Source organism: Zea mays, chromosome 4, assembly GCF_902167145.1.
Source record: "Zea mays cultivar B73 chromosome 4, Zm-B73-REFERENCE-NAM-5.0, whole genome shotgun sequence".
Lineage (NCBI taxonomy): Eukaryota > Viridiplantae > Streptophyta > Magnoliopsida > Poales > Poaceae > Zea > Zea mays.
Window position 1 is genome coordinate 21436406 of NC_050099.1, and position 23950 is coordinate 21460355.

Genomic DNA, 23950 nt, shown 5'->3' on the forward strand with positions numbered 1-23950 from the left:
GACAGCGGGGAGGATCGGAGTCCCTCGCCCGAACCGCCCGGTCCGCAGGCCTTCAGCCGGGCCATCCGACGGGCACCGTTCCCGACCCGGTTCCGACCCCCGACTACTATCACAAAGTACTCGGGGGAGACGAGACCGGAACTGTGGCTCGCGGACTACCGCCTGGCCTGCCAACTGGGTGGAACGGACGACGACAACCTCGTCATCCGCAACCTCCCCCTGTTCCTCTCCGACACCGCTCGCGCCTGGTTGGAGCACCTGCCTCCGGGGCAGATCTCCAACTGGGACGACCTAGTCCAAGCCTTCGCCGGCAATTTCCAGGGCACATATGTGCGCCCCGGGAATTCCTGGGACCTCCGAAGCTGCCGGCAGCAGCCGGGAGAGTCTCTCCGGGACTACATCCGGCGATTCTCGAAGCAGCGCACCGAGCTGCCCAACATCACCGACTCGGATGTCATCGGCGCGTTCCTCGCCGGCACCACCTGCCGCGACCTGGTGAGCAAGTTGGGTCGCAAGACCCCCGCCAGGGCGAGCGAGCTGATGGACATCGCCACCAAGTTTGCCTCCGGCCATGAGGCGGTCGAGGCTATCTTCCGAAAGGACAAGTAGCCCCAGGTCCACCCACCGGAAGATGCTCCCGAGGCGTCGACTCAGCGCGGCACCAAGAAGAAAGGCAAGAAGAAGTTGCAAGAGAAACGCGACGCCGCCGACGCGGACCTTGTCGCCGCCGCCGAGTACAAGAACCCTCGGAAACCCCCCGGAGGTGCCAACCTCTTCGACAAGATGCTCAAGGAGCCGTGCCCCTATCATCAGGGGCCCGTCAAGCACACCCTTGAGGAGTGCGTCATGCTTCGGCGCCACTTCCACAGGGTCGGGCCACCCGCGGAGGGTGGCAGGGCCCGCGACGATGACAAGAAGGAAGATGTAAAGCCCAAAGCTTGTATTAGAATAAAAATAAAAATAATAATAATGACATGTATAAAAAAATATAATTATGTAGTGTTTTGGGTAATTTAAGAAAGTTTATTCTGTAACTTGAATAAATATGTTTTCAAATAGGAGAATATATATATAATCCTTATACGATTTAATTTATTGAATAAAACATTTATAAATATCTTCTAAAATATTTAAGCTAAGGTATCTTTTATATATAAATAATAAAGATTAGATATTAGTTTATTAATGTACATTATGTGAGCATAATTGGTGTATTCAAAAATCATTTTTCATAGACATGGTAAAATAATAAACAAATAAAATTATGGACTTGCATCTCATGCTGGTTTTTGGATTGTTCAAGAATTTAAGACAGATTTGATCCTAAATTGGAATGGAAATCTGAAACATAAATTTGGAATTGAGAATATGAAATGAAATAGAAATAAAATAAAATGACTTCTTCACGTTTGGACCGCATCCCTGTCGGTCCAGTACGGCCTTGCCCTCTCGTGCATGCGTGGGCCACAAGCCGGCCCACTCACCACGCCAGCCTACCCAGCCGTCGCGACCTCAAGCAGCGCGTCGCTGACGGCGCGGGCCCAGGTCGGCAGGTCCATCTCCTACCCCAAATCGACCGGCCGTTGCAACAAACCACACGGTAAATCCGGGATCGCGCCGACCAGCTGACGATTTGGGTGGTTGCGAACTGGCCTGAGCTCTCGGGCTCGGGCTCCACCGGTCGGGCTTATCTCCTAGCTCCCAACAAACCAGCGGCGCTGCACCGAAGATTCGTAGGGGTTCGTTGTGATTGGCCGAGTTCCCCTCCCGCGAGATCGTGAGCTATGGCTGCTATAAATTGGTGGCCGTGAACCCCTTTGCCGCATGAGCTAGCAGCGAGCGCCCTGAACATTGATTGGACGGAATTTCACCATGTGGAGGAAACGTGAAAGGGGAAATCGAGCTGGGAGCGACCGAGAGAAGGTTAGAGAGAGAGCCGAGGGCCGCCGGCTTGGATCCACGGTCTCACCCCTGCTGTGACCTCGATTGGGGGTCTGGGGGTTTTGCCAGGTCTCGCAGAACGCGACTGCGGCTACATCTGGGTGAGTTGTGTTCTGGTCAGCTTGGGATTGCTCGCCGAACATGTGACTCCGCCGTCGGGCCGCCCTCCACCGTGGACTACGCTCCTGCTCGCACGACTCACGGTGAGAGCCCTCCGCGAAATCCTCCCCTAATCGGCTCGCTTCTGTTCCTATTTTCATGCCGCCATCGTCAAATCCGGGGTTGGACGTCACCGGTGGGCCGAGCTGGTGTGCTCGCCGCCGCTGGGCACTCGGTGTTGCTTCGTTCGGCCACCGGGAGGTAGAAGATAAGCACGGGCCGTCCGATTGGTGATGAGCGCCTACGATTAGACCCTTACGTATCCCTTCACCCGATTGGTTACCGATCGTTCGATTCTAATCCTACGTAGGTGAAGCTTTGGTGCCGTTTTAAAATCGTGGCCATCCGATCAGGATCGGACTGTCCGGTTTGCATACCAGTTCGGAGATGATCGATTTAATCTGGGGCGTCCAGATCTAATCTTGCGGCCAATAGTGACCAACACCCCTTCAGCCCGACCGATTTGCAAAAGAGCCCCTCGGCTTATTTTAAATAGAACCCGCCGTCCACGCGGGTGAATTCTGAGTCTAGGAGATCTTATAGATTAAACCCTGTGCTTCCTTGGTTTTGTGTGCCCAGTCCAGATAATTCGAAAATCCAGTAAAACTAAATAGAAAATGATTTTTAATGTGAAAATAAATGCTAGAAACTTGTGAAATTCATAGTTAATTCATTTTAACTCCAAATTGAGTAATTCCAGTTGCAATAATTTCGTATTAACATTGTCTATCAACTAGTAACATTGTTTAACCATAAAACTTAAATTAAAATTATTCATTTGGATTAATCTATTCTAGATGCTTATTAACTTCAGAAATTCATAACTTAGAATCTGTAACTCCAAAATTAATTATTTCTGTTCCTAGAATCTTACTTTAATGAGTAGATTATTATTATGTATTTTGTTTACATGTTTGGTGTGATGTTAATTTTGCCTATACACTGCTTGTTTGCATTGCTACGACTAGCGTGAGGTCACGTGTCACCTGAAGATCATCCTGGTACCTGGAATCTCAAGACCCAGGCAAGTTGTGCCCTTGATCACTTCTTTTACCCACTCATGTTCTAATTAATCATAATGATCTGCATAGGTTAATTTTGATGGGACCCAATAGGTTACCCTAGTTTGTCTATCTTTATACCTTGTTTACCACTGAACTTTCTGGGTAGTACTTGGTAGTGCTATATGTGGTTTTTGGTATGGAGATATATTATTCATGATTACACTTTGGTTATCAGTTGTTATTTGTTGTTCATGATAAGATCATTATGTTAATTGGAACATGGAGAACCACCCGGGAAAACAGTGCTACCACAAGGGTTTAATGGGACGCCCTTGGCCGATTAATTAGGAAAGCTAGTGGAAGACTACCTTACCCGAAAGGGGCAAGGGCAGTAGGGGAGTGGTCAGTGTAGGGAGGCCCTCGGGAGGATTTTGCTGCGATGGCGGTCCTGCAAGGGATTCCTGCATTGGAGCTTCCTATAAACTGTAGCGGGTTTTCTAAAGCTAGTGGAACTTTGTAAAGGCCTCGTAGTGTTACCCTGCCTCGCCTCCTCGGTAGAGGTGTATGGGAAGTCGCGATCCCTTGGCAGATGGGTAACATGACTTGTGGGTAAAGATGCGCAACCTCTGCAGAGTGTAAAACTGGTATACTAGCCGTGCTCACGGTCATGAGCGGCTCGGACACTCACATGATTAAATTATGGAATTAAACTCAATTTGTCATATGCATTGCATCGCAGGTGATGTTGTACAGGTGATGTTGTTACTTTTGTTCTACTATTTAATTGGGTTGGTATTTACTTATACTTAGTAATTGCTAATAAAATTTTGACCAACTTTAAAAGCAATGCTCAGCTCTAACCATCCTCTTTGGTAAGCCTTACACTTCACGTGAGCTCCCACCTTTGGCGAGTTCATGCACATTATTCCCCACAACTTGTTGAGCGATGAACGTATGTGAGCTCACTCTTGCTGTCTCACACCCCCACAGGTCAAGAACAGGTACCGCAGGATGAGGCGCATGGAGGATGCTGCGATGAGTTCGTGAGAGAGATCTAGGCCGTCGTCTCCCAGTCAACTTTGGGTTGCTGGACCGTTGTCTCCTTATAATGTAATTATTTATTTTGTATAGAACTCCTGTTATATATATAGATGTGACATTCGATCCTGTGCCACTATACATCATATGTGTGAGACTTGGTCCCAGCACACCTGGTGTTTATGTTCGCGCCCGGGTCTTGGTGCCCCTGAAACCCGGGTGTGACAGAAGTGGTATCAGAGGAATGTTGACTGTAGGACGAAACCTAGATAGAACTGGACAACCATTGTCTACCTACCTCTGCTACTCTGATTTCTTTCTAAACTTCTCTTAATCTTTTCTCATCTATTTCCGCTTCAGTCTGATTACTCTTACCTTTTCACTTCTAAAGACAAATGTGGATTTCACACTTTGAAATCCCGTGCCTAAAGTGACTTTTAGGAATAGGAGACCTAATCTTAGGAAAAAAAACAAAACTATTTTTTTTGTATCTATTAACTTGAATGTTTGTTCTTATGATACTTGTCTGATTTGGGTCTTTGATTGAGTGTGAGTTGCGGAGTAGTGTTCACAATTGCATCTACTTAGGCATAAAAATATATAAGATAACTAATCAAACTTAGATTGTCCGTCATTAAAAATGTATCAAGCTTAATAGATCCACCCTATCTTAAAAGATACTCTCTTATCTTAATAGATTCATCTTATCTTGAAAGATTTGTCTTATCCTAACCACCCTGCTTATCTCATCCTAAAGCAACAGCCATGATCTAATGCAAATTAATTAGATCATATCTAGTCAAACTAGTCATACCAATCTAATCTAGATCCCATCTAACCTAATATGATCTAATCTAAAGTGAGTTACACGAATGGGTTAGTTAATACTGGTGAAATAGATTAAACTCTACTTCTATAGTCATGTTTTAACCTAAAATTGGTGCCCTGTACTAACTTGGTCATATACAACCAAACTGACCTACATGTTGGGTTGCATAACCTACCTAACCCGACCTAGAAGCAAAACAACAAGACAGATTCTGCTTAAACTTATTTAACTCATAACCACCTACTAACCTATTTTGTTTACCTACGAAACTGCCTTAACCACATATCCCAAATTCGGATAACAACTTCAAGAACGAAGACCGAAGAGGATCAATGTCATCAAGAAAGGATAAGCACCAACTCAAGTCTTCAAAGATCAAGTTGAATCGCCAGCGGAATCAAGATCCACAGTTCTGGATGAAGTCTTTCCTTATTATACTATACCTTGCCACAACCTATACTTGTCATAACCGTACCTCATCTGACATAATAAATGGCTAGTCCAAAAAAAACTTTAAACAAAACTTTGATTCCCAAAACCAAATGAGAAACTAAAATTCTAGACCAAACTTATTGTATCCCTTTTCTTACAAATCTCGAGGGCGAGATTTTTGTTAAGGGGGTAGGATTTGTAAAGCCCAAAGCTTGTATTAGAATAAAAATAAAAATAATAATAATGACATGTATAAAAAAATATAATTATGTAGTGTTTTGGGTAATTTAAGAAAGTTTATTCTGTAACTTGAATAAATATGTTTTCAAATAGGAGAATATATATAATCCTTATACGATTTAATTTATTGAATAAAACATTTATAAATATCTTCTAAAATATTTAAGCTAAGGTATCTTTTATATATAAATAATAAAGATTAGAGATTAGTTTATTAATGTACATTATGTGAGCATAATTGGTGTATTCAAAAATCATTTTTCATAGACATGGTAAAATAATAAACAAATAAAATTATGGACTTGCATCTCATGCTGGTTTTTGGATTGTTCAAGAATTTAAGACAGATTTGATCCTAAATTAGAATGGAAATCTGAAACATAAATTTGGAATTGAGAATATGAAATGAAATAGAAATAAAATAAAATGACTTCTTCACGTTTGGACCGCATCCCTGTCGGTCCAGTACGGCCTCGCCCTCTCGTGCATGCGTGGGCCACAAGCCGGCCCACTCACCACGCCAGCCTACCCAGCCGTCGCGACCTCAAGCAGCGCGTCGCTGACGGCGCGGGCCAGGTCGGCAGGTCCATCTCCTACCCCAAATCGACCGGCCGTTGCAACAAACCACACGGTAAATCCGGGATCGCGCCGACCAGCTGACGATTTGGGTGGTTGCGAACTGGCCTGAGCTCTCGGGCTCGGGCTCCACCGGTCGGGCTTATCTCCTAGCTCCCAACAAACCAGCGGCGCTGCACCGAAGATTCGTAGGGGTTCGTTGTGATTGGCCGAGTTCCCCTCCCGCGAGATCGTGAGCTATGGCTGCTATAAATTGGTGGCCGTGAACCCCTTTGCCGCATGAGCTAGCAGCGAGCGCCCTGAACATTGATTGGACGGAATTTCACCATGTGGAGGAAACGTGAAAGGGGAAATCGAGCTGGGAGCGACCGAGAGAAGGTTAGAGAGAGAGCCGAGGGCCGCCGGCTTGGATCCACGGTCTCACCCCTGCTGTGACCTCGATTGGGGGTCTGGGGGTTTTGCCAGGTCTCGCGGAACGCGACTGCGGCTACATCTGGGTGAGTTGTGTTCTGGTCAGCTTGGGATTGCTCGCCGAACATGTGACTCCGCCGTCGGGCCGCCCTCCACCGTGGACTACGCTCCTGCTCGCACGACTCACGGTGAGAGCCCTCCGCGAAATCCTCCCCTAATCGGCTCGCTTCTGTTCCTATTTTCATGCCGCCATCGTCAAATCCGGGGTTGGACGTCACCGGTGGGCCGAGCTGGTGTGCTCGCCGCCGCTGGGCACTCGGTGTTGCTTCGTTCGGCCACCGGGAGGTAGAAGATAAGCACGGGCCGTCCGATTGGTGATGAGCGCCTACGATTAGACCCTTACGTATCCCTTCACCCGATTGGTTACCGATCGTTCGATTCTAATCCTACGTAGGTGAAGCTTTGGTGCCGTTTTAAAATCGTGGCCATCCGATCAGGATCGGACTGTCCGGTTTGCATACCAGTTCGGAGATGATCGATTTAATCTGGGGCGTCCAGATCTAATCTTGCGGCCAATAGTGACCAACACCCCTTCAGCCCGACCGATTTGCAAAAGAGCCCCTCGGCTTATTTTAAATAGAACCCGCCGTCCACGCGGGTGAATTCTGAGTCTAGGAGATCTTATAGATTAAACCCTGTGCTTCCTTGGTTTTGTGTGCCCAGTCCAGATAATTCGAAAATCCAGTAAAAATAAATAGAAAATGATTTTTAATGTGAAAATAAATGCTAGAAACTTGTGAAATTCATAGTTAATTCATTTTAACTCCAAATTGAGTAATTCCAGTTGCAATAATTTCGTATTAACATTGTCTATCAACTAGTAACATTGTTTAACCATAAAACTTAAATTAAAATTATTCATTTGGATTAATCTATTCTAGATGCTTATTAACTTCAGAAATTCATAACTTAGAATCTGTAACTCCAAAATTAATTATTTCTGTTCCTAGAATCTTACTTTAATGAGTAGATTATTATTATGTATTTTGTTTACATGTTTGGTGTGATGTTAATTTTGCCTATACACTGCTTGTTTGCATTGCTACGACTAGCGTGAGGTCACGTGTCACCTGAAGATCATCCTGGTACCTGGAATCTCAAGACCCAGGCAAGTTGTGCCCTTGATCACTTCTTTTACCCACTCATGTTCTAATTAATCATAATGATCTGCATAGGTTAATTTTGATGGGACCCAATAGGTTACCCTAGTTTGTCTATCTTTATACCTTGTTTACCACTGAACTTTCTGGGTAGTACTTGCTAGTGCTATATGTGGTTTTTGGTATGGAGATATATTATTCATGATTACACTTTTGTTATCAGTTGTTATTTGTTGTTCATGATAAGATCATTATGTTAATTGGAACATGGAGAACCACCCGGGAAAACAGTGCTACCACAAGGGTTTAATGGGACGCCCTTGGCCGATTAATTAGGAAAGCTAGTGGAAGACTACCTTACCCGAAAGGGGCAAGGGCAGTAGGGGAGTGGTCAGTGTAGGGAGGCCCTCGGGAGGATTTTGCTGCGATGGCGGTCCTGCAAGGGATTCCTGCATTGGAGCTTCCTATAAACTGTAGCGGGTTTTCTGAAGCTAGTGGAACTTTGTAAAGGCCTCGTAGTGTTACCCTGCCTCGCCTCCTCGGTAGAGGTGTATGGGAAGTCGCGATCCCTTGGCAGATGGGTAACATGACTTGTGGGTAAAGATGCGCAACCTCTGCAGAGTGTAAAACTGGTATACTAGCCGTGCTCACGGTCATGAGCGGCTCGGACACTCACATGATTAAATTATGGAATTAAACTCAATTTGTCATATGCATTGCATCGCAGGTGATGTTGTACAGGTGATGTTGTTACTTTTGTTCTACTATTTAATTGGGTTGGTATTTACTTATACTTAGTAATTGCTAATAAAATTTTGACCAACTTTAAAAGCAATGCTCAGCTCTAACCATCCTCTTTGGTAAGCCTTACACTTCACGTGAGCTCCCACCTTTGGCGAGTTCATGCACATTATTCCCCACAACTTGTTGAGCGATGAACGTATGTGAGCTCACTCTTGCTGTCTCACACCCCCACAGGTCAAGAACAGGTACCGCAGGATGAGGCGCATGGAGGATGCTGCGATGAGTTCGTGAGAGAGATCTAGGCCGTCGTCTCCCAGTCAACTTTGGGTTGCTGGACCGTTGTCTCCTTATAATGTAATTATTTATTTTGTATAGAACTCCTGTTATATATATAGATGTGACATTCGATCCTGTGCCACTATACATCATATGTGTGAGACTTGGTCCCAGCACACCTGGTGTTTATGTTCGCGCCCGGGTCTTGGTGCCCCTGAAACCCGGGTGTGACAGAAGATCACCAAGCAGGAGAGTTCCCCGAGGTCCGCGACTGCTTTATGATCTACGGTGGACAAGCGGCGAATGCCTCGGCTCGGCACCGTAAGCAAGAGCGCCGGGAGGTCTGCTCGGTGAAGGTGGCGGCGCTAGTCTACCTAGACTGGTCCGACAAGCCCATCACCTTCGACCAAGCTGACCACCCCGACCACGTGCCGAGCCCGGGGAAATACCCGCTCGTCGTCGACCCCGTCATCGGCGACGTCAGGCTCACCAAGGTCCTTATGGATGGAGGCAGCAGCCTCAACATCATCTACGCCGAGACCCTCGGGCTCCTGCGCGTCGATCAGTCCTCCGTCCGAGCAGGCGCTGCGCCCTTCCACGGGATCATTCCCGGGAAGTGTGTCCAGCCCCTCGGACGACTCGACCTTCCCGTCTGCTTCGGAACGCCCTCCAACTTCCGAAGGGAGACTCTGACGTTCGAGGTGGTCGGGTTCCGAGGAACCTACCACGCGGTACTGGGAAGGCCATGCTACGCGAAGTTCATGGCCGTCCCCAACTACACCTACCTGAAGCTCAAGATGTCGGGCCCCAACGGGGTCATCACCGTCGGCCCCACGTACAAACACGCGTTCGAATGCGATGTGGAGTGCGTGGAGTACGCCGAGGCCCTTGCCGAGTCCGAGGCCCTCATCGCCGACCTAGAAAGCCTCTCTAAGGAGGTGCCAGACGTGAAACGCCATGCCGGCAACTTCGAGCCAGTGGGGACGGTTAAGGCCGTCCCCCTCGACCCCAGCGGCGACGCCTCCAAGCAGATCCGGATCGGCTCCGGGCTCAATCTCAAATAGGAAGCAGTGCTCGTCGACTTTCTCTGCGCAAACGCCAACGTCCTCACGTGGAGTCCCTCGGACATGCCCGGCATACCGGGGGATGTCGCCAAGCACTCGCTGAATATTCGGGCCGGAGCCCGACCCGTCAAGCAGCCTCTGCGCCGATTCGACGAGGAGAAGCGTAGAGCCATAGGCGGGGAGATCCACAAGCTAATGGCGGCAGAGTCCATCAAAGAGGCGAAAAGCGCCAAGCTCAATCCTGGTCTTGGGGTTTATCATCTCCAGGCGGGGCATCGAAGCCCACCCGGAGAGGATTGCGACCATCGCACAGCACCACGAGCCCTTGTTGGGGGCACCCGGGGGCTACACGCACCCCTGGGAAGGACCGCTTGTCACCACCAAAGTTCTGAAGCTCAGAACGTACAAGCTGGCCAACAGTCAAGGCGAGGTCTACGGCAACGCTTGGAACATCCAACAGCTACGTCGCTTCTACCCTTAAGATGTTTTCAAGTTGTTCATATACCTCGCACCCACGCAAAGTTTAGTCATCAAGGAAGGGTCGGCCTCGCCTCGGCAAAGCCCGACCCTCCCTCGGGGGCTAAAAGGGGGGAACCCCCTCTGCGTTGAAATTTTCCTCGAAAAAAGATCTCTTCTGCCAGAATGTCTTTCGTGCTTTTTGACTACTTCGAAAAGTGGATCCTGAAAACGACGGAGTACACGTAAGCAGCCAAGGCTGACCAAGCCGAGGGACTCCTACGCCTCCGGGATACGGATACCTCACTCATCACCATCTGCGATAAGTAACTCACGTTCGGATAAGTGGTTCCGCGGACCGAACAAGTCTTCACGTTCGGAAGTTCTTCTGCCGAAGTGATCCTTCGAGCCTTCTCGACTGAGTCGGTGACAGAGCCTCATGGACGGGTAAAAGTGCGCGTAAGCGGCAAGGCCGACCGAGCCGAGGGACTCCTACGCCTCCGGGATACGGATACCTCACTCATCACCTTCCGCGAGAAGCAACTCTCGCTCGCACAAACATCCCTGTTGCTGACAAAAAAGTCTAGATACTCGAAACAAGAAGAAAAGAGACGCAACTTTACAACACAGCAAGGGTGTGTGTTCTGGCCTCGGCGGCCGCAGGAGACACACGCTACAAGACGATCTGATCCTGCAGGCTCGGGTCTTGACGCTGGAAGGGGGCAGCAGCACCCTCGGCATCGACGACACCTTCGGCGAGGTCTGACCTAGCCTCGGACGGCGACGCGGTCCAAGGATCTCCGCTCTAAAGGACGACGTCATCGCCACACCCGGGCAATCGTTGCCAGGGTCTTCTCCGGAAATCTGGCCCGAGCAGGCGGCTCGGTCGGTCACTCTGGGGCCTCGGCCAACCATCTTCCAAGGGCGCCAGCCCGACCCGAGGCCTCGGCTGGTAAACTCCGGCGTCGGTCCCGCTAACGGACACCCGGCTGGGCTCCGGCCAACCAGGTTTCCTTTTTGAGCCAACTCCGCCCCTGTTCATGCTGATATCGCTACCCCTGGCCTCGGCTCATCGAAGAGCGGCCAAGGGGTCCCTTTAACTAAGCTAGAGAAGCCTCAGACAACAAGGCCGACCGAGCCGAGGGACTCCTACGCCTCCGGGATACGGATACCTCACTCGTCACCTTGACACGGGGCGACTCACGCTTGGTGAAGCGGTTCAGACAACCAACAGGCGAGTCCTAGTGCTCGAAAATGAGGAAAAAACACGGCTCCATGCCGAAATTACATACATGTTCAGGCCTCGACAGCCACAATGAACAAAAACACTGGCATTCAAAGTGCCATTACAAACGGAACTCCGGTTCCCCCTCCGCAGGTACGAACAACCCCACTCGATGGGGGAGGGCCTGCGGAGCAACAGAAGACTGACGGGCGGCTCGCCGCCGCCCGCTCTGACAGCAATAACAACGACCCCCGCTCCGGTGGCCGAACTGCAGCAGCGCAGACCTCAGGGTGGGCGCTGCTGCAATCTTGCCCTCGCCCGCGCCGACGCACGAGGGGTGAGGACAAGTACAAAGAGCCGGAGGCCCGAGGCGCGGATGGTGGCGGTGATCCCGTCGGCGACGGGGACTTCTCGAGTCGCCTCCACCCCGGCACCGACGACAGGGGCCGTCAGCCCTCCGGCAGATCCCCACTCAGATCCTCCCGGAAGAGTGGGGCACCGACCTCCACGCGGAGACGCCATACCGATGCAAAGGCTGGACTGCCCTAGAACACGAACGCCGCCCTAGCAGCGCGCGACATCTCGGGCGGTCCTCCCGTGCACACGGCGCGGCAGCCGCCTTCTGGCAGGAGGGGCCACCGGGGGCCAAGCCGACGAGCTCAACGCGCTGGGGCTGACGACGCCCGCTGTCGACCAGCCCCGTGTTGTCGAAGTCCGACCCGCCCGCAGGGCCAGCGAGCGCCCTCTCCCTCGAACACCGCAGGAGAGGGTGACCCACGAACCCGCGCGGGAGGTAGAGCTCCGGCTCAGCCCGGCCTCCACCCCAGCGAGGATGATGAACATCCTTGAAGCTGAGGGTGGGGCCAAGATCGCAGCCCGGCTTGCTTCTCCCCACCCAGGGGCTGGTGGTCACCATCTTGGGTGACCACCGGCGGGGGGTACAGCCGGGCTGGCTGATGAAAATCCTTGAAGCCGAACGATGGCTGAAAGGTACCAACTCCCACGGAGTTGCGTTCCTCCAACGATGAGGCGAAAAGACGGCGGGTATCCCCCATCCGGGGGCTTGGAAGGTGGAAAGACACGATGCATAAGGGAGCGCGAAGACATGGTCGCCTTCCAAGGGGGTCACCCTCCTTTTAAAGGCGACTATCCCTACTCGCGTCCCCAGCCGTCACGGGCTGAGTCTTCTCCAACACACTCCAAGGCCCTCCCCTGCGGCGTGGGGGCTGGGTCCCACATGTCATGCAAGCCGGCTCAGAGCAGAAGAAGCCAAACCGCCACACGCGGTGCACACGACCGCCCAACGGTTACAAGTGACCCTCCACTTTTGCCCAGACCAACGGGCGAAAGGGGCGGGCAGCCATGCAGGCGGCATGCAACCGCGCCAAGTGGGCGCGCTTCTCCGACTCCCAACACGCCCAGCCTGGAGGCCTAGGCCCACGCGTCATGCAACCGGCGCGCCGACTGCTTCGTGCATGGAACTGCACCGCCACTTGCGCCACCACCGCGCCTCCTCGACTGCGGAACCAATACCGCGACTCGAGGCGACCCAGCACACGACCCAGCAGCGCCAGCCTGGCGCGGTGATCAGTGTGGCAAAAAATGGGCCGACAGTAATGACGGTGGCAGGCGGGCAGGAGCAGCAGTCACGTCGTCAGCCAAGCTCACATCCCATCCGGGGGCAGCGAGAGAACCCTCTCTCACGGTGTGAAGACAACGCGCCCGTGTTCCGTTCCTCGAACGGCTCACGCACGCGCAACGACCGCCCCGCCAACCACTCGCCCCGTCGCATTAACTCCACGGCGGGACAGGCGGCGCCTCTGGCAGGAGAAGCGGGCGACGCTTCACCTTCGCCATAATGACCGCGCCAGTAAAGGTACGCCGCGTCGTTCGATTTCATATCCTTTTCCTTTTTTCCTCTTTCTCTCTCTCTCTCTTGCAACAGGGACCGGGAAAGGGGGATACCCCGAAAAGGATCCTTCCCCGTGAAGGAACCAGGCTCCGAGCCTCCCTACTGATCAGAGGTTCGAAGGCTGGCCCCCCGAAGGGTTCGACAGCCGCCTCAGATCGTGTGGGCCCTACACCCACTACTGGTCAAAGGTTCGAAGGCCGGCCCCCCGAAGGGTTCCACGGCCGCCTCGGGCTACTTGGGCTCCGCGCCCATTACTGATCAGGGGTTCGAAGGCTGGCCCCCAAAGGGTTCACAGCCGCCTCAGACGCCGAGCGAGGGATGACCATGGGTACGTTCGATACATAACCAAGGCTCGGGCTGCGCTCCCGAGGTACCCTAGGACATTTCCGAGACCAGCGGGAGCGATCTTGTAACTGAATCCCATCAGAGGGAGGCATCGAGCCCTTGGACCCCGTCGACAGGGGACCGGGTCCGGCAGATCACCCGCAGGTACTTTTGGGCGTGCCTCTGGGCCCCTAGCCGACCCCTAACGAACAGGGCACGGACGTCCACTCGGATTACCCGCTTGCAGCTCACCGGAGACACCATGTTCGGCGCCCATCGAGGGCAACATGGTGCTTTCCCCCCTCCTCCTTGCGGAAAGGCGACGCAGGGGCGTATGTAAAAAAGCCGAGTCTATCCCTGATCGCCCTCTCGCCCTGTGCAGAGGCTCGGGGGCTGCTCTCGCAAACCCGGCTCCGGCCGAACCGTTGACGGCGTCAACATACCAGCCCGAGAACTTGGGACCCGACCGTACACCCGGGCTACGACCAGTTCGCATGAGGGAACAACCAGAGCAACCGAAGCATTACGCAAGGCATTAAGACCTCGAAGGAGTAAAACCACTCCTCCGAGGCCTCGGGGGCTACACCCGGCGGGTGCGCTCGCGTGCACCCACCAGAACAAAATGCAACCGAGAAAGGCTGGTCCCCTTGCCAAAAAGTGCGACGAAAGCCTCCAAGCGAGTGCTAACACTCCCTTCGAGGCTCGGGGGCTACTGTCGGGGACCATAATTAGGGGTACCCTCAAGACTCCTAATTCTCACCTGGTAACCCCCATCAGCATAAAGCTGCTAAGGCCTGATGGGTGCGATTAAGTCAGGGATCAGTCCATTCGAGCGACTCGATCACGCCTCGCCCGAGCCTAGCCTCGGACAAGGGCAGCCGACCCCGGAGGATTTCCGTCTCGCCCGAGGCCCCCCTCCAACGGCGAACATATTTCCAGCTCGCCCGAGGCCCTGCCTTCGCTAAGAAGCAACCCTGACTAAATCGCCGCACCGACCGACCAAGTCGCAGGAGCATTTAATGCAAAGGTGGCCTGACACCTTTATCCTGACGCGCGCCCCCCGGCAGAGCCGAAGTGACCGCCGTCACTTCGCCGCTCCACTGACTGGCCTGACAGAAGGACAGCGCCACCTGCGCCACTCCGATTGCGGTGCCATTTGACAGAGTGAGGCTGACAGGCAGTCAGGCCCTGCCGAAGGCACCATAGGAAGCTCCGCTTCGCCTGACCCAGGGCTCAGACTCGGGCTCAGCCCCGGAAGACGGCGAACTCCGCTCCGCCCGACCCAGGGCTCGGACTCGGGCCAAGTCCCGGAAGACGGCGAACTCCGCTCCGCCCGACCTAGGGCTTGGACTCGGGCTAAGTCCCGGAAGACGGCGAACTCCGCTCCGCCCGACCCAGGGCTCGGACTCGGGCCAAGTCCCGGAAGACGGCGAACTCCGCTCCGCCCGACTCAGGGCTCGGACTCGGGCTAAGTCCCGGAAGACGGCGAACTCCGCTCCGCCCGACCCAGGGCTCGGACTCGGGCTATGTCCCGGAAGACGGCGAACTCCGCTCCGCCCGACCCAGGGCTCGGACTCGGGCTAAGTCCCAGAAGACGACGAACTCCGCTTCGCCCGAACCCAGGGCTCGGACTCCGCCCTGGCCTCAGCCGACGACCTCCACCTCGCCCGACCCAGGGGCTCGGACTCGGCCTCGGCCACGGAAGATAGACTCGACCTCGGCTTCGGAGGATCCTCCGCATCGCCCAACCTAGGGCGCAGGCCAGCCACGTCAACAGGAGGCGCCATCATCACCCTACCCCGAGCTGACTCGGGCCGCAGGGAACCAGACCGGCGTCCCATCTGGCTAGCTCCGCTAGATAGGCAATGATGGCGCCCCGCATGCTCTGTGACGACGGCGGCTCTCAGCCCCCTTACGGAAGAAAGAGGACGTCAGCAAGGACCCAACCGCTCCGACAGCTGTCCCTCCGCCAGGCTCCATCGCTCCTCCGACGGCCACGACATCACACCAGCTGGGTGCCAAAATCTCTCCGGCTGCCACGACGGCATGTACTTAGGGCGCTAGCTCTCCCCCGCTAGACACGTAGCACTCTGCTACACCCCCCATTGTACACCTGGATCCTCTCCTTACACCTATAAAAGGAAGGACTAGGGCCCTCTTAGAGAAGGTTGGCCGCGCGGGGACGAGGACGAGACAGGCGCTCGCTCCCTCTGCCGCGTGGACGCTTGTAACCCCCTACTACAAGCGCACCCGACCTGGGCGCGGGACGAACACGAAGGCCGCGGGATTCCCACCTCTCTCACGCCGGTCTCCGGCCGCCTCGCTCTCCCCCCTTCGCGCTCACCCTCGCGCTCAACCCATCTGGGCTGGGGCACGCGGCGACACTCACTCGTCGGCCCAGGGACCCCCCGGTCTCGAAACGCCGACAATGTATATCAATTAGTTTTCTAAAAATGGTAAAATAAAGAAATTAGTGTTTATGTTCTTTGTATAATTAAAATGTTAGTTTACATATTGTTTTGTATATAGCTTTCTTAATAAAGAATATAAACCTTGTACCTTTTAATAAAAATAAAAGATAGTTATTTGTTCATTATCTTTTGCATGAAAATCCACTTAAGGCCTATAATCTAACTCTTCATAAATAGGTGTTTAATAATATTGATCTTTTCACATAAAAAGTTGTTTAAACTATTTATGAGCTTTTTATAAAAGTAATGATTAATAATGTGTTTCATAACTCATCAACCTTAGATATATAGCATATCTTTTCTAAAAAGGGTTAATAATGTTTAATAGTGTATTTTATAATGCTTCGTAACTAATTGTTTAATAAATGTGTTTTATAATCCTTTAGCCCATAGCCTTAGTTACTCTATATAACTTTCTCTGAAAAGATTAAATTGGTTCGCCTAATGGTTATAAATTTATAATTAAGATATTTTTAAGCTTAAGTCTTGTTTTATGAAATATGAACCAAACCTTTTTCAAGAGAGTGCCTTCTTGTTATAACCATTGCTTGCGATGTTTTTGAAAAGCAAATGCTCTTTTCGTTAAGCTTTCTTTTAGCTTTATGTATGGTTAATGTTGTATGTTATTGAGTGGTGTTTGTTTTTTCTTGTTTGTTTGTGTGATATTCAGTGGTTGATCTAGTAGTTAAGAATCAAGATCTATTCCGATCCATGGAAGAATCTCAAGTTTTTCAATAAGAAAGGCAAGTGGACTTCTCCCTCTGCATACTCTGTTTGATCCCAAATAATACATTTAATAAAGTTTATTCTTGGATATATGCATAATTTGATGGGTTACCTATTCAGATACACCTAACTTTTCCAACCTTATTCCTTGTTAACCTGGGTTTTGATCTAATCAAGTAGCTATGCTATTGCTACAACTTTAACTTTATGCTGGTACTCCTACTGATAATATTAATGTTCCAAATGCTAAGTTTACACTATTTGTCGGCGTTTCGAGACCGGGGGGGTCCCTGGGCCGACGAGTGAAATGTCGCCGCGTGCCCCAGCCCAGATGGGTCGGCGCGAGGCCGAGCGCGAAGGGGGGAAAAGGCGGCCGGAGACGGGCGTGAGAGAGAGGTGGAAATCCCACGGCCTTCGTGTTCGTCCCGCACCCAGGTCGGGTGCGCTTGCAGTAGGGGGTTACAAGCGTCCACGCGGGAGAGGGAGCGAGCGGCCTCACGCGAGCGCCTGTCCCGTCCTCTTCCCCGCGCGGCCAACCCTCTGTAAGAGGGCCCTTGTCCTTCCTTTTATAGGCGTAAGGAGAGGATCCAGGTGTACAATGGGGGGTGTAGCAGAGTGCTACGTGTCTAGCGGAGGAGAGCTAGCGCCCTAAGTACATGCCGTTGTGGCAGCCAGAGAGGTTTTGGCACCCGGTTCGTGTGGTGTCGTGGCCATCGGAGGAGCGCTGGAGCCTGGCGGAAGGACAGTTGTCGGGGCTGTCGAGTCCTTGCTGACGTCCTCTTGCTTCCGTAAGGGGGCTGAGAGCCGCCGTCGTCACAGAGCGTGCGGGGCGCCATCATTGCCTATCTGGCGGAGCGAGCCAGATGGGACGCCAGTCTTGTTTCCCGTAGCCTGAGCCAGCTTGGGGTAGGGTAATGATGGCGCCTCCTGTTGACTTGGTCGGCCCGTGCCCTAGGTTGGGCGATGTGGAGGCTCCTCCGAGGTCGAGGTCGAGTATGTCTTCCGTGGCCGAGGTTGAGTCCGAGCCCCTGGGTCGGACGAGGCGGAGACCGTCGGCTGAAGCCAGGGCTAAGTCTGAGCCCTGGGTCGGGCGAAGCGGAGTTTGTCGTCTTCTGGGGCTGAGCCCAAGTCCGAGCCTTGGGTCGGGCAGAGCGGAGTTCGCCGTCTTCCGGGGCTGAGCCCAAGTCCGAGCCCTGGGTCGGGCGGAGCGGAGTTCGCCGTCTTCCGGGGCTGAGCCCAAGTCCGAGCCCTGGGTCGGGCGGAGCGGAGTTCGCCGTCTTCCGGGGCTGAGCCCAAGTCCGAGCCCTGGGTCGGGCGGAGCGGAGTTCGCCGTCTTCCGGGGCTTAGCCCGAGTCCGAGCCCTGGGTCAGGCGGAGCGGAGTTCGCCGTCTTCCGGGGCTGAGCCCGAGTCCGAGCCCTAGGTCGGGCGAAGCGGAGCTTCCTATGGTGCCTGAGGCCGGGCCTGACTGCCTGTCAGCCTCACTTTGTCGAGCGGCACAGCAGTCGGAGCGGCGCAGGCGGCGCTGTCCTTTTGTCAGGCCAGTCAGTGGAGCGGCGAAGTGACTGCGGTCACTTCGGATCTGTCGACTGGAGGACGCGCGTCAGGATAAAGGTGTCAGGCCACCTTTGCATTAAATGCTCCTGCGATCTGGTCGGTTGGCGCGGCGATTTGGTCAGGGTTGCTTCTTGGCGAAGACAGGGCCTCGGGCGAGCCGAAAGTATGTTCGTCGCTAGAGGGGGACCTCGGGCGAGATGGAGATCCTCCGGGGTCGGCTGCCCTTGTCCGAGGCTAGGCTCGGGCGAGGCGTGATCGAGTCCCTCGAATGGACCGATCCCTGACTTAATCGCACCCATCAGGCCTTTGCAGCTTTACGCTGATGGGGGTTACCAGCTGAGAATTAGGAGACTTGAGGGTACCCCTAATTATGGTCCCCGACAGTAGCCCCCGAGCCTCGAAGGGAGTGTTAGCACTCGCTTGGAGGCTTTCGTCGCATTTTTTTTGCAAGGGGACCAACCTTTCTTGGTTGCGTTTCGTTCCGGTGGGTGCGCGCGAGCGCACCCGCCAGGTGTAGCCCCCGAGGCCTCGGAGGAGTGGTTTGACTCCTCCGAGGTCTTAATGCCTCGCGTAATGCTTCGGCTGGTCTGGTCGTTCCCTCATGCGAGCTGGCCGTAGCCCGGGTGCACGGTCGGGTTCCATGTTCTCGGGCTGGTATGTTGACGCTGTCAACGGTTTGGCCGGAGCCGGGTTTGCGAGAGCAGCCCCTGAGCCTCTGCACAGGGCGAGAGGACGATCAGGGATAGACTCGACTTTTTTACATACGCCCCTGCGTCGCCTTTCCGCAAGGAGGAGGGGGGAAAGCGCCATGTTGCCCTCGGTGGGCGCCGAACATGGTGTCTCCGGTGAGCTGCTGGCGGGTAATCCGAGCGGACGTCTGTGCTCCATTTGTTAGGGGTTGGCTAGAGGCCCAGAGGCACGCCCAAAAGTACCTGTGGGTGATCTGCCGGACCCGGTCCCCTGTCGACGGGGTCCGAGGGCTCGATGCCTCCCTCTGATGGGATTCCGTTACAAGATCGTTCCCGCTGGTCTCAGAAATGTCCTAGGGTACCTCAGGAGCGTAGCCCGAGCCATGGTTATGTATCGAACGTACCCATGGTCATCCCTCGCTCTGTGTCTGAGGCGGCTGTGAACCCTTCGAGGGCCAGCCTACGAACCCCTGATCAGTAGTGGGCGCGGAGCCCGAGTGGCCTAAGGCAGCCGTTGAACCCTTCCGAGGGGCCAGCCTTCGAACCTCTGACCAGTAGTGGGTGTGGAGCCCACGTGCTCTGAGGCGGCTGTTGAACCCCTCCGAGGGGCCAGCCTTCGAACCTCTGATCAGTAGGGAGGCTCGGAGCCTGTTTCCTTCACGGAGAAGGGTCCTTTTCGGGGTATCCCCCTTTCCCGGTCCCTGTTGTAAGAGAGAGAAAGAGGAAAAGGAAAAGGACACAAAATTGAATGACGCGCCGTACCTTTTTTGACGCGGTCATTATGGCGAAGGCGAAGCGTCGCTCGCTTCCCCTGCCAGAGACGTCGCCTGTCCCGCCGCGGAGTTAATGCGACGGGGCGAGTGGTTCGCGGGGCGGCCGTTGCGCGTGCGCGAGCCATTCGAGGAACGGAACACGGGCGCGTCGTCTTCACGCCGTGAGAGAGGGCTCTCTCACTGCCCCAGGATGGGACGTAAGCTTGGCTGACGACGTGACCGCCGCTCCCGCCCGCCTGCCACCACCATCACTGCCGGCCCATTTTTGGCCGCATTGACCGTCGCGCCTGGCTGGCACTGCTGGGTTGTACGCAGGGTTGCCTCGAGTCACGGTACTGGTTCCGCAGTTGAGGAGGCGTGGCAGTGGTGCGAGTGGCGGTGCAGTTGCTTGCACGTAGCGACCGGCGCGCCGGTTGCATGACGCGTGGGCGTGGGCTTCCATGCTGGGCGCGTTGGAAGTCAGAGAGGTGCACCCACTTGGCGCGGTTGCATGCCGCCTGCATGGCTGCCCGCCCTTTCGCCCGCTGGTCTGGGCAAAAGTGGAGAACTGCTTGTAACCGCTGGGCGGTTGCATGCACCGCGCGCGGCGGTTTGGCTTCTTCTGCTCTGGGCCGGCTTGCATGACGTGTGGGACCCAGCCCCCGCGCCGTAGGGGGAGGACCTTGGAGCGTGTTGGAGAAGACTCAGCCCACGACGGCTGGGGACGCAAGTAGGGAGAGTCGCCTTTAAAAGGAGGGTGACCCCCTTAAAAGGCGACCATGTCTTCACGCTCCCTTATGCATTGTGTCTTTCCACCTTCCGAGCCCCCGGATGGGGGATGCCCGCAGTCCTTTCGCCTTGTCGTTGGAGGAACGCAACTCCATGGGAGTCGGTACCTTTCAGCCATCGTTCGGCTTCAAGGATTTTCATCAGTCAGCCCGGCTGCATCCCCTCGCCGGTGGTCACCCAAGATGGTGACCACCGGCCCCTGGGTGGGGAGAAGCAAGCCGGGCTGCGATCTTGGTCCCACCCTCAGCTTCAAGGATGTTCATCATCCTCGCTGGGGTGGAGGCCGGGCTGAGCCGGAGCTCTACCTCCGCGCGGGTTCGTGGGTCAGCCTCTCCCTCAGCGTTCGAGGGAGAGGGCGCTCACTGGCCCTGCAGGAGGGGCAGACTTCGACAACGCGGGGCTGGTCGACGGCGGGCGTCGTCAGCTTCAGCGCGTTGGGCTCGCCGGCTTGGCTCCCGGCGCCCCCTCCTGCCTCAAGGGCGGTTATCGTGCCGAGCGCACGGGAGGACCGTCCAAGACGTCGCGCGCTGCCAGGGCCGCGTTCGTGTTCTGGGGCGGCCCTGCCTTTGCACCGGTACGGCGCCTCCGCGCGGAGGTCGGTGCCCCGCTCGTCTGGGAGGATCCGAGTGGGGATCTGCCGGTGCGCTGACGGCCCCTGTCGTCGGTGCCGAGGCGGAGATGGCTCGAGAAGTCCCCGTCGCCGACGGGGTCACCGCCACCATCTGCGCTTCGGGCCTCCGGCTCTTTGTACTTGTCCTCGCCGCTCGAGCGTTGGCGTGGGCGAGGGCAGGGTTGCAGCAGCGTTCGCCCTGAGGCCATCGCTGCTGCAGTTCGGCCACCCGGAGAGGGGGTCGTTGTCGCTGCTGCTGGAGCGGGCGACGGTGAGCCGTCCGTCGGTCTTCTGTTGCTCCGCAGGCCCCCCAATCGAGTGGGGTTGTTCGTACCTGCGGAGGTGGAACCGGAGTTCTGTTTGTAATGGCACTTTGAATGCCGGTCTTTTTGTTCATTGTGGCTGTCGAGGCCTGAACATGTATGTATTTTTGGCACGGAGCCGTGTTTTTTCCTCATTTTCGAGCACTAAGACTCGCCTGTTGGTTGTCTGAACCGCTTCACCAAGCTGAGTCGCCCCGTGCAAAGGTGACGAGTGAGGTATCCGTATCCCGGAGGCGTAGGAGTCCCTCGGCTCGGTCGACCTTGCTGTCCGAGGCTTCTCTTGCTTAGTTAAAGGAACCCCTCGGCCGCTCTTCGATGAGCCGAAGCCAGGGGTAGCGGTATCAGCACGAACAGAGGCAGAGTTGGCTCGAAAATAAGACTTGGTTGGATGGAGCCTGGCCGGGTCGTCCGTTAGCGGGACCGACGCCGGAGTTGATCTGTCGAGGCCTCGGGCCGGGCTGATGTCTTTGGGGGACAGCTGGCCGAGGCCTCGGGGTGACCTGCCGAGCCGCCTGCTCGAGCCGGATTCTTGGAGGAGACCCAGGCGGCGATGGCTCAGGCGTGATGATGAAGTCGTCCTTCAGAGTGGAGACCCTCGGACCGTGTCACCGTCGGAGGGTAGGTCGGACCTCGCCGAAGGTGTAGTTCACGCCGAGGGTGCTGCTGCTCCCTTCAACCGCCAAGATCCGAGCCTGCAGGATCGGATTATCTTGTAGCGTGTGTTTTCTGCGGCCGCCGAGGCCCAAACACACCCTCGCCGTGTTGTAAAGCTGCGTTTCTTTTCCTCTTGTTTCGAGTATCTGGACTTTTTCGTCGGTAACAGAATTGTCTGTGCGAGCGAGAGTTGCTTCTCACGGAAGGTGATGAGTGAGGTATCCGTATCCCAGAGGCATAGGAATCCCTCGGCTCGGTCGGCCTTGCCGCTTACGCGCACTCTTACCCGTCCATAGGGTTCTGTCACCGACGCAGTCGAGAAAGCTCGAAGAACCGCTTCGGCAGAGGAGCTTTCGAACGTGAAGACTTGTTCGGTCCGCGGAATCACTTATCCGAACGTGAGTTACTTATCGCAGAAGGTGATGAGTGAGGTATCCGTATCCCGGAGGCGTAGGAGTCCCTCGGCTCGGTCAGCCTTGGCTGCTTACGTGTACTCCGTCATTTTCAGGATCCACTTTCGAAGTAGTCGAAAAGCACAAAAGACATTCTGGCAGAAAGGATCTTTTTTCGAGGAAAATTTTGACGCAGAGGGGGTTCCCCCCTTTTAGCCCCCGAGGGAGGGTCGGGCTTTGCCGAGGCAAGGCTAACCCTTCCTTGATGACTAAACTTTGCATGGGAGCGAGGTATATGAACAACTTGAAAACATCTTAAGGGTAGAAGCGACGTAGCTGTTGGATGTTCCAAGCGTTGCTGTAGACCTCACCTTGACTGTTGGCCAGCTTGTACGTTCCGGGCTTCAGAACTTTGGCGATGACGAACGGCCCTTCCCAGGGAGGCGTGAGCTTGTGCCACCCTCGGGCGTCCTGTCGTAGCCGAAGCACCAGGTCGCCCACCTAGAGGTCTCGGGACCGGACCCCTCGGGCGTGGTAGCGTCGCAGGGACTGCTGGTACCGCGCTGAGTGTAGTAAGGCCTTGTCCCGAGCCTCTTCCAGCTGGTCCAGCGAGTCTTCTCGACTAGCTTGGTTGCTTTGGTCGGCGTAGGCCCTCGTCCTCGGGGAACCGTATTCTAAGTCTGTGGGCAAGATGGCCTCGACCCCATAGACTAGAAAGAACGGCGTGAAGCCCGTGGCTCGGCTCGGCGTTGTCCTCAGGCTCTAGACCACCGAGGGGAGTTCCTTCATCCATCGCTTGCCGAACTTGTTGAGGCCGTTGTAGATCCGAGGCTTGAGCCCTTGTAGAATCATGCCGTTGGCATGCTCTACTTGCCCATTCGTCATGGGGTGAGCCACGGCGGCCCAGTCCACCCAGATGTGGTGATCCTCGCAGAAGTCCAGGAACTTTCTGCCGGTGAACTGGGTGCCGTTGTCGGTGATAATGGAGTTCGGGACCCCAAAACGATGGATGATGTTGGTGAAGAACGCCACCGCCTGTTCGGACCTGATGCTGTTTAGGGGTCGGACCTCGATCCACTTGGAGAATTTGTCGATGGCGACCAACAGGTGCGTGTAGCCCCCGGGTGCCTTCTGCAAGGGGCCGACGAGGTCCAGACCCCACACAGCAAAAGGCCAGGTGATGGGTATGGTCTGCAGG